The sequence below is a fragment of the Triticum urartu genome, chromosome 7A (assembly GCF_056163025.1).
Source record: "Triticum urartu cultivar PI428250 chromosome 7A, HENAU_Tu73, whole genome shotgun sequence".
Classification (NCBI taxonomy): Eukaryota; Viridiplantae; Streptophyta; class Magnoliopsida; order Poales; family Poaceae; genus Triticum; species Triticum urartu.
Window position 1 is genome coordinate 600,684,964 of NC_141879.1, and position 9,736 is coordinate 600,694,699.

The window sequence follows — 9,736 nt, forward strand, 5'->3', positions numbered from 1 at the left end:
AGACTTCTCCCTTGTCCTCAGGAACAAACGTAACTACTCACAAAGCATATTCATGTTCATAATCAGAGGGGTAATAATATGCATAAAGGATCTGAACATATGATCTTCCACCAATTAAACCAACTAGCATCAACTACAAGGAGTAATTAACACTACTAGCAACCTACTAGCACCAATCCCGGACTTGGAGACAAGAATTGGATACAAGAGATGAACTAGGGTTTTGAGATGAGATGGTGCTGATGAAGATGTTGATGGAGATTGCCCTCTCCCGATGAGAGGAGCGTTGGTGATGACGATGGTGATGATTTCCCCCTCCGGGAGGGAAGTTTCCCCGGCAGAACAACTCTGCCGGAGCTCTAGATTGGATCCGCCAAGGTTCCGCCTCGTGGCGGCGGAGTTTCGTCCCGAAAGGTTGCTTCTGATTTTTTTCTCGACGAAAGACTTCATATAGCAGAAGATGGTCATCAGAGAGCCACTAGGGGGCCCATGAGGTAGGGGCGCGCCCTAGGGGGGGGGCACCCCCACCCTCGTGGACAAGGTGTGGGCCCCCTGGTCTTCATCTTTGGCGAGGATTTTTCATTATTTATTATAAGGTATTCCGTAGAGTTTCAGGACTTTTGAAGTTGTGTAGAATAGGTCTCTAATATTTGCTCCTTTTCTAGCCCAGAATTCCAGCTGCCGGCATTCTCCCTCCTTATGTAAACCTTGTAAAATAAGAGAGAATAGCCATAAGTATTGTGACATAATGTGAAATAACAGCCCATAATGCAATAAATATAGATATAAAAGCATGATGGAAAATGGACGTATCAACTCCCCCAAGCTTAGACCTCGCTTGTCCTCAAGCGGAAGCCGATAACAATAAATATGTCCCCATGTTTAGAGGTAGAGGTGTCGATAAAAATAAAATACAGACATGAAGGCATCATGATTATTCTCATAACAGCAACATATATAGATATTTTCATATGATTACTTATGTTCAAGTGATGACCTATTCACAATGCAAAAGTATGAATCAGAAACCTTATTGAGAACCAACAAACTATAACCTCAGTCATTGAAGCAATTGCAATTTATCATAACATCAGAAAGAGTCTATGTCAGAGCTAAAAAGCAAGTCCACATACTCAACTATCATCTAGTCCTTCATAATTGCTAACACTCACACAATACTTGTGGTTACGGAGTTTTAATCGGATACAAAGAAAGATAGGGACTTATAGTTTCGCCCCACAACCTTTTACCTCGAGGGTAATGTCAACAATAATAACTCATGCCCCCCTACATCCAATTAGATATATCTATCAAGATCTTTCCAACATGCTAGGCTTGCCAAAGGATAAAATGTAAAAAGGAAAGGTGAAGATCACCATGACTCTTGCATAAGGTAGAAGATAATAATAAAAGATAGGCCCTTCGCAGAGGGAAGCAGAGGTTGCCATGCACTTTTATGGTTGGATGCACAAAATCTTAATGCGAAAGAGCGTCACTTTATATTGCCCCTTGTGATATGAACCTTTATTATGCAGTCCGTTGCTTTTATTACTTCCACATCACAAGATCGTATAAAGCTTATTTCTCCCACACTAATAATACATATTTAGAGCAATTTTTATTGCTTTGCATCGATGACAACTTACTTGAAGGATCTTATTCAATCCATAGGTAGATATGGTGGACTCTCATGGCAAAACTGGTTTAAGGGTATTTGGAAGCACAAGTAGTATCTCTACTTGGTGCTAAGAATTTGGCTAGCATGAAGGGGAAAGGCAAGCTCAACATGTTGGATGATCCATGACAACATACTTTATCTCAGATATAAGGAAACATAACCCATTACGTTGTCTTCCTTGTCCAACATCGACTCTTTAGCATGTCATATTTTGATGAGTGCTCACAATCATAAAAGATGTCAATAATAGTATATTTATATGTGAAACCTCTCTTTCCTTATTACTTCCTATTAATTGCAACGATGACCAAAGCTATTTCTGCCAACTCCCAACAACTTTTAATCGTCACACTCTTTCTATGTGAAGTCATTACTATCAATAAGATCAATATGAACTTTTATTTCTTCTTATTCTTTTTCTCTTTTCTTTTATTCACCCAAGATCATAGCAAGAAAATCAAGCCCTTGACCCAACACTAATCTTTATTATATAGCTCACGGACTCAATTACATAGAGAGATCATAAGGCAAAACTCAAAACTAGATCATGCCATAAACTTTATTCTACTAGATCAAAATAGTACTAATAGGATCGAACTAAGGAAAACGGTAAAGATAAGAGTTGTGATTGTGATACGATACTGGGGCACCTCCCCCAAGCTTGGCGGTTGCCAAGGGGAGTGCCCATACCCATGTTATTATGTCTCCTTCTTTGTTGTTGGTGAAATATTCTTGGCGATGATTCCTCTCAGGATACGATTCTCCTCCTCGAGCTTGTTGACTTGCTGCTTGAGGTCCATTGTTTCCTTACGAAGCTTTCCTGTGACGGCTAAAGCTCCTTGCACCCAAGGGTGTTTCATAGCTGCGGGAGAACAAGTGACACTCCTCTTCATATTTTCATAAGAAATAAATCTAACATTGGAAGGGATAACCGAGTTTGGAATAGATGAGCTCTGTAGTTCCCCCATCGTGAACCCAGCTCGGAAGCGAGAGGTGACTTCTTGATCCTCCATGGCATCTACCCTCATTAAGTCAGCCTCCATCTCTTCCTCTGTTGCTGGCCCAAAGTGGCCAGGGTCGCTGTTTGCCCTTGGTTTCGGTGCCGGATTAGATACCCGGCTCTCCCCGGCTGACTCTTGAGAAGACATCTTGCTCTAATCTGCAGCAGCAATAGCTCGAAACAAAAACAGAGGATATTTGCGTGATACGGGAGTCAAAACCTTTGGGAGAATATATAGTGAATTTTTACCGACCAAAATACGTATCGTGCAAGAAAACGGAGTCCGGAAGGCACACGAGGTGCTCACGAGGTAGGGGGCGCGCCCAGGGGGTAGGGCGCGCCCTCCACCCTCGTGGGGCCCTCGTGTCCTTCCCGGACTGCTACTTAATTTTCTATTTTTCTAAATATTCCAAAACGGAGAAATATTTCCTTAAAAACTATTTTGGAATCGGTTTACTTACCGTACCACATACCTATTCCTTTTCGGAGTCTGAAACATTCTGGAAAGTGTCCCTAATGTATTCCTCCGAGGTTACGATTTCAATAATATTGGTTTCAACATTTATGGGATTACCTGAGATATAATGTTTGATTCTTTGACCGTTTACCACCTTCGGATTTGTGCCTTCGAAGTTGTTGATTTTTATGGCACCGGAATGATAGACCTCCTCGATAACATAGGGGCCTTCCCATTTAGAGAGAAGTTTACCTGCAAAAAAAATCTTAAAGGAGAGTTGTATAGCAATACATAATCACCTACATTAAACTCACACTTTTGTATCCTTTTGTCATGCCATCTTTTAACCTTTTCTTTAAACAACTTGGCATTTTCATAAGCTTGGGTTCTCCATTCATCAAGAGAGCTAATATCAAATAACCTCTTTTCACCGGCAAGTTTGAAATCATAATTGAGCTCTTTAATAGCCCAATATGCCTTATGTTCTAGTTCGAGAGGTAAGTGACATGCTTTTCCATATACCATTTTATACGGAGACATACACATAGGATTTTTATATGCAGTTCTATAGGCCCATAATGCATCATCAAGTTTCTCGGACCAATTCTTTCTAGACCTATTGACAGTCTTTTGCAAAATTATTTTGAGTTCTCTATTACTCAATTCTACTTGACCACTAGACTGTGGGTGATACGGAGATGCAATTCTATGATTGACGTCATATTTAGCAAGCATTTTACGGAAAGCACCATGAATAAAATCTGAACCACCATCAGTCATTAAATATCTAGGGACTCCAAACCTCGAAAAATAACTTCTTTAAGCATTTTAATAGAAGTGTTATGATCAACACTACTAGTTGGAATAGCTTCTACCCACTTAGTAACGTAATCAACAGCAACTAAAATATGCGTATATCCATTAGAGGCAGGAAAAGGTCCCATATAATCAAAGCCCCAAACATCGAACGGTTCAATAACAAGTGAATAATTCATAGGCATTTCTTGACGTATACTAACATTACCAATTCTTTGACATTCATCACAAGATAGGACAAACTTACGGGCATCCTTGAAGAGAGTAGGCCAATAAAAACCAGATTGCAATACCTTATGTGCAGTTCTATCTCCCGCGTGGTGTCCTCCATAAGTTTCGGAGTGGCACTTGCGTAGGATCTGTTCCTGTTCATGCTCAGGTACACAACATCTAATAACACCATCTACTCCTTCTTTATAAAGATGTGGGTCATCCCAAAAGTAATGTCTCAAATCATAGAAGAACTTTTTCTTTTGTTGGTATGTGAAGCTAGGTGGTATAAATTTAGCAACTATGTAATTAGCATAATCAGCATACCAAGGGGTACTACGAGAAGTACTTATGACATTTAATTGTTCATCAGGAAAGCTATCATCAATAGGTAGTGGGTCATCAAGAACATTCTCTAACCTAGATAAGTTGTCTGCAACGGGGTTCTCAGCTCCTTTTCTATCAACAATATGCAAATCAAATTCTTCTAGCAAGAGAACCCATATAATAAGTCTAGGTTTAGCATCTTTCTTATCCATAAGATATTTAATAGCAGCATGATCAGTGTGGATAGTTAGTTTAGAATCAACAATATAACTTCTGAACTTATCACAAGCAAATACAACTGCTAAAAGTTCTTTTTCAGTAGTAGCATAATTTCTTTGAGCATTGTCTAGAGTCTTACTAGCATAATGGATAACAATTAATTTCTTATCAACTCTTTGCCCTAGAACAGCACCTACAACATAATCGCTAGCATCACACATAATTTCAAAGGGTAAATTCCAATCAGGTGGCTGAACAATAGGTGCAGAGACTAATGCTTTCTTAAGTATTTCAAATGCTTCTACGCAATCATCATCAAAGACAAATGGTATATCTTTTTGTAATAAATTAGTCAGAGGCCGAGAAATTTTTGAGAAGTCCTTAATGAACCTCCTATAAAATCCGGCGTGACCAAGGAAACTTCTTATGCCTTTGATGTCCTTGGGACATGGCATCTTTTCAATAGCATCAACCTTGGATTTATCAACTTCAATACCTCTTTCGGAAACTTTATGCCCCAAGACGATACCTTCATTAACCATAAAGTGGCACTTTTCCCTATTCAAGACAATATTAGTTTCTTCACATCTCTGCAAAAGTCGATCAAGATTGCTCAAGCAATCATCAAAATAAGATCCATAGACGGAAAAGTTGTCCATGAAAACCTCAGAAATCTTTTCACAAAAGTCAGAGAATATAGCCATCATGCATCTTTGAAAGGTAGCAGGTGCATTACATAAACCAAAAGGCATACGTCTATAAGAAAAAGTACCAAAAGGGCATGTAAAAGTAGTCTTTGATTGATCTTTAGCCGACACAGGTATTTGAGAGAAACTAGAATAAGCATCTAGAAAGCAGTAATGTGTATGTTTGCATAATCTTTCTAGCATTTGATCGATAAAAGGTAAGGGGTAATGATCTTTCTTAGTAGCCTTATTTAATTTGCGGAAATCAATTACCATCCTATAACCTGTAATAATTCTTTGTGGAATCAATCCATCTTTATCATTAGGAACAACAGTAATACCTCCCTTCTTAGGGACACAATGAACATGACTTACCCACTGACTATCAGCAACGGGATAAATTATACCTGCCTCCAGAAGCTTTAGTATTTATTTTCTTACCACTTCTTTCATTTTAGGATTCAGACATTGTTGAGGATCATGAACTGGTTTGACATCTGCTTCCAAATTTATTTTATGTTGACATAGAGTGGGACTAATGCCCTTAAGATAATCAAGAGTATATCCAATAGCAGCACGATGCTTCTTCAGAGTTTTCAATAATCTTTCTTCTTCATGCTCTGAAAGGTTAGCAGTAATAGTAATAGGATATATCTTCTTTTCATCAAGATAAGCATATTTAAGATTATTAGGCAACAGTTTAAGCTCAAACACGGGATCACCCTTAGGTGGAGGGGGATCCCCTCAGATTTCAATAGGAAAATTGTGTTTCAGAATAGGTTCCTATTTAAAGAATACTTCATCTATTTCCCTTCTTTCATTCATAAACATATCATTCTCATGGTCTAGCAAATATTGTTCTAAAGGATCACTAGGAGGTACGGCAATAGAAGCAAGACCAATAATCTCATCCTTACTAGGAAATTCTTCTTCACGGTGTTGTTTACTAAATTTAGAGAAATTAAATTCATGAGTCATATCATCCAAGCCAATAGTAACAACATTCTTTTCGCAGTCTATCTTAGCATTAACAGTGTTCAAGAAGGGTCTACCAAATATAATGGGACAAAAGCTATCTTGTGGGGAACTAAGAACAAGAAAACCAGAAGGATATTTAGTTTACCCGCACAAGACTTCAACATCTCTAACAATTCCCACTGCTGAAATAGTATCTCTATTAGCAAGTTTAATTGTGACATCAATATCTTCTAACTCAGCAGGTGCAATTTCACGCTTGATTTTTTTATACAAGTCATAAGGTATAACACTAGCACTAGCACCCATATCACATAAGCCATGATAACAATGTTCTCCTATTTTAATAGAAATAATAGGCACGCCTACCACAGGTCTATGTTTATATTTAGCACGAGGTTTAGCAATTCTAGCAGTTTCACCGCAGAACTAAATAACATGCCCATCAATATTATTAGATAAGAGATCTTTAACAATAGCAATATTAGGTTCTACTTTAAATTGCTCAGGAGGTGTATATGTTTTAATATTGCTTTTACGAACCACAGTTGAAGCTTTAGCATGATCCTTTATCCTAACAGGGAAAGGTGGTTTCTCAACATAACAAGTAGGAACAATAGGATCATTATAAGTGACAGTCTTTTCTTCAACTTTAATTGGTGCAGCTACTTTTACTTCTATGGGAGGATGATATTTAAACCACTTCTCCTTAGGGAGATCAACATAAGTAGCAAAAGATTCACAGAAAGAAGCTACTATCTCAGAATCAAGTCCATATTTAGTGCTAAACTTACGAAAAATATTGGTATCCATAAAAGATTTAACACAATCAAACTTAGGTGTCATACCTGACTCCTTACCTTTCTCGAGATCCCAATATTGAGAGTTGCATTTAATTCTATCCAATAAATCCCATCTAAATCCAATAGTCTTCATCATAAAAGAGCCAGCACAAGAAGTATCGAGCATGGTGCGATTATTTTCAGAAAGCCGAGCATAATTTTTTTGAAGAATTGTTTCTCTTGGGAGCTCATGATTGGGGCATGAATATAACATTGATTTAAGCCTCCCCAAAGCTTGAGCGATGCTTTCTCCTTCGCAAGGCCAAAAATTATATATATAATTGCGGTCACAATGAACATGATGCATAGGGTAATAATTTTGATGAAATTCCAATTTCAATCTTCTATAGTTCCATGATCTCGTATCATCACATAGCCTATACCATGTCAATGCATCTCCCTTCAAAGATAAGGGGAAGACCTTCTTCTTAGCAACATCATCGGGTATACCTACAAGCTTAAATAATCCACAAACTTCATCCACATATATTAGGTGTTCATCAGGATGCTTTGTTCCATCTCTTGTAAAAGGATTAGCTAGCAGTTTTTCTATCATACCCGAAGGATACTCATAAGGAATTTCATTTTCAATAGGTTCAGTAGGTTGAGGAGCAACTCTTTGCTCTACTAGTCGTGGTGAAGATACCCCGAACAAGCCCCTCAGAGGATTACTTTCCATAGTAACAAGTGACAGCAAATTTCAGCACACTATATAAATTTTTCCTTACCAAATTCCACCTACCAAAGGCGCTTCACCCCCCGGCAACGGTGCCAGAAAAGAGTCTTGATGACCCACAAGTATAGGGGATCTATCGTAGTCCTTTCGATAAGTAAGAGTGTCGAGCCCAACGAGGAGCAGAAGGAAATGATAAGCGGTTTTCAGCAAGGTATTCTCTGCAAGTACTGAAATAAGTGGTAACAGATAGTTTTGTGATAAGATAATTTGTGACGAGCAACAAGTAACAAAAGTAAATAAAGTGCAACAAGGTGGCCCAATACTTTTTGTAGCAAAGGAAAAGCCTAGACAAACTCTTATATAAGGAAAAGCGCTCCCGAGGACACATGGGAATATCGTCAAGCTAGTTTTCATCACGTTCATATGATTCGTGTTCGGTACTTTGATAATTTGACATGTGGGTGGACCGGTGCTTGGGTGCTGTTCTGACTTGAACAAGCATCCCACTTATGATTAACCTCTATTGCAAGTATCCGCAACTACAACAAAAGTATTAAGGTAAACCAAACCATAGCATGAAACATATGGATCCAAATCAGCCCCTTACAAAGCAACGCATAAATTAGAGTTTAAGCGTCTGTCACTCTAGCAACCCATCATCTACTTATTACTTCCCAATGCCTTCCTCTAGGCCCAAATAATGGTGAAGTGTTATGTAGTCTACGTTCACATAACACCACTAGAGGCTAGACAACATACATCTCATCAAAATATCGAACGAATACCAAATTCACATGACTACTAATAGCAAGACTTCTCCCCTGTCCTCAGATATAAACGTAACTACTCACAAAGCATATTCATGTTCATAATCAGAGGGGTAATAATATGCATAAAGGATCTGAACATATGATCTTCCACCAATTAAACCAACTAGCATCTACTACAAGGAGTAATTAACACTACTAGCAACCTACTAGCACCAATCCCGGACTTGGAGACAAGAATTGGATACAAGAGATGAACTACGGTTTTGAGATGAGATGGTGCTGATGAAGATGTTGATGGAGATTGCCCTCTCCCGATGAGAGGAGCGTTGGTGATGACGATGGCGATGATTTCCCCCTCCGGGAGGGAAGTTTCCCCGGCAGAACAGCTCTGCCGGAGCTCTAGATTGGATCCGCCAAGGTTCCGCCTCGTGGTGGCGGAGTTTCGTCCCGAAAGGTTGCTTCTGATTTTTTTCTCGATGAAAGACTTCATATAGCAGAAGATGGTCATCAGAGATCTACCAGGGGGCCCACGAGGTAGGGGGCGCGCCCTAGGGGGGGGGTGGGGCGCCCCACCCTCGTGGACAAGGTGTGCGTCCCCTGGTCTTCATCTTTGGCGAGGATTTTTCATTATTTATTATAAGGTATTCCGTAGAGTTTTAGGACTTTTGGAGTTGTGCAGAATAGGTCTCTGATATTTGCTCCTTTTCCAGCCCAGAATTCCAGCTGCCGGCATTCTCCCTCCTTATGTAAACCTTGTAAAATAAGAGAGAATAGCCATAAGTATTGTGACATAATGTGAAATAATAGCCCATAATGCAATAAATATCGATATAAAAGCATGATGCAAAATGGACGTATCACTGCTCAAGTGAAGAAGCCCAAGTCTGGACCTAAGCCTGAGACTGAGTGCTTCTACTGCAAAGGGACTGGTCACTGGAAGCGGAACTGCCCCAAGTATTTGGTGGAGAAGAAGGATGGCAAAGTAAAAGTATATTTGATATACATGTTATTGATGTGTACCTTGCTAATGCTCACAGTAGAGCCTGTGTATTTGATACTGGTTCTGTTGCTAATATTTGC